This window comes from Pteropus vampyrus, unplaced genomic scaffold (genome assembly GCF_000151845.1).
Source record: "Pteropus vampyrus isolate Shadow unplaced genomic scaffold, Pvam_2.0 Scaffold819, whole genome shotgun sequence".
NCBI lineage: Eukaryota > Metazoa > Chordata > Mammalia > Chiroptera > Pteropodidae > Pteropus > Pteropus vampyrus.
The window spans coordinates 26548-28962 of record NW_011889600.1 but is presented as its reverse complement, the minus strand read 5'-3'; positions in this window follow the sequence as shown (position 1 = coordinate 28962).

Here is a 2415-nt window from a genome sequence, read left to right as displayed (position 1 = left end):
CAAAGGAGAATGCAAAACAATGCAATCCTCACACAAGTTTACCTCTGGAGTTAGCTTAAGGAAGATGGGGAGCCCTGTCTTTAAACAGCTGTTCCAAAACAGAGAATCACGTGCTTTTCTGCCTTGAAAAGAATAAGATTTACGATTCCCTAAGCTTGGACCCACAGCCTATTTGCCTGCATAAGCATCCTCCAGCTGGCAGAGATATCAGACCATCTCTGGGAGCAATGGGATAGACACAGGAAAGCTCCTGACAGCTTGTCCTGGCTGGACAGAGGAAAGGTGCATGTTGACAAGTGCACTGGTTGGTACAGGCAGAGAGAAAACATTCTCACTGGCAATAAGGCCAAGCTCTCAGGACACATAACAAGGCGAAAGCAGAGAAACAAGACAGAGACAGAGAAAAACCAACCCCATGAGTACTCCTAACAAGTAACCAAGGGTCACTATACCTAGAAAATAGTTTAACAAATGTTTTCTGCTGCCAATCAAATTAAGAAAGAAAGGCTCTCAAAACTTTCACTCCCACCAGATCCACAGAGAGATTTTTGGTGTGATGACATGGTAAGAACCCCTTAACTTCCACTGGCCTATGTCAGACACCCTAGGATCTCTTCATCTGCAGCAGCCTCATGGGGGAAGTTCAGGGTTCCAGGCATTGAGGTTATCCTCCTCACTGTGAGGGAGGAGGAAACTCCTCCATCCTCAAGGTTCTTCGGGCTGGTCTAATAGTCAAATGGACATGACAGATTAGTAAGAGAAAATAACCAAATTTAATACATACACATGTATGGGAACCCCACACACAGGAGACAGTCAGAGACCCTACATGCAGGATTGGTTTAGACATGGAAAAGGTGATTGTGATATATAAGATATTCCAAGCTAGGGATGAGATAAGATGCTTTAGGGCTTTCAAGGAACAATGTAGGAGGATACAAAGAGAAGATGTTTAGTAAATAAAAGTTTGCCCTGCCATACAGGTGTGTCAAAGTGAGATTGTCTCTGATAATCTCTTATTATAGAAAAGGCCTCCTATTCAAGTACTTATGGGTAGTTAAAGGGAGAAGCAGGAGTTTCTTTTGAGCCGGCAGTTAAAACCGCCTTCAGCTCAAACTAATTCCCAACTTCTGAGGTACATCTTGGAGTGTCTCTTTCCGAAACTCACACAGACTAATGTGTCAGGATGCTAATGTGTCAAATGTATGGTGGCCAAAGCTTTACATCAAAGTTACACAGTTTTCTTGATTTTTAAAGAAGAAATAGCAATTTTTTGGAGTTATCAAAGGTTGTATCCCACCACAACCCAAAGCTTTGAAGCGCCAAAGGAGCTAGTCAAGTCAGATTCCTTGGACTTAGACTTTTGAAAGAAATGTAACTCAGATTTGGGATAAGGTCCTGGAAGCTGAGATATCAGGCATGCAGGAGAGTCATAGAGAAGGAGTAATGATAACAGGATTCACTTGACTTCCATCTTGGTCTCTTGGGAACAGAGAATCAGCAGGAAAACTTTTCAGTATGTCCAGAATACTGTCCCACGGGGAAATCAGGGCTCAGAGGTGGGAGCAACAGTGGAACCAGTGTCTGATGAGCAGATAAAGGGAGCTGAAACTACCTCCTCTGCTGCAGTCTCATGGAGTGTGCATCCCAGAGCTCCACAGGAAATGGTTGTTGTTTTTGACTCCTAAGTTGCCTCAGAGACCAATGCTTCACTCCTTCCTGCTGTGTTGTCTGGGGACAGAGCTTCGATCTCCATCGTCAACCACTCAGGGAGGAATTGAAAATTCCACACTGAGTTGTCCCTTTCAGAGACCCCATCTGGGTGAGTCTGATAGTTCAGCAGCTAGTTCAGGAGTGGCTCAGAGAGGATAGAACCTGAGATCTCTTACCCGAGTCACATGAGAGCCCAATCAGCCCAGTCAGAGACAAGAGATCTCTGTTTGTATTTTTGGTTAACTAACTAATTTATAATTAATTCATGTAAGTGTGTTAATAACCATGTTTCTGTCTCAGTCAACACTACGAGGACCATGGTTTACAAGTAAGTGATGGGCATGGATGTACAGTTGGGTGACATTGTAGAGTGAGTGAGATGCATAAAATGGATGTAGTAATGTGAAAACACATCAGAGGAGTTATGTTGGTCAGGGAGTAGGAAACTGAGTGTCAGGTGTGGAAGAAAGTGCAGTGAAGTCAGAGTGTTTGTGTTAAATTTCTAAGATGGGCTGTGTTTGATCATGTCTTGCATTCATTGAAAAGTTCCAGATGAGTAAGGATAGAAACTACCTTGCAGCAGCTGTCATGAGACATACGTTGCAGTATCTTCTCTCATGCTGGTTATCCACGAGAAAAGTAATTATGTAATGAGTCTAAAAAGGAATACCAAATAGTTTTACTTGTAATTATTTCACTACT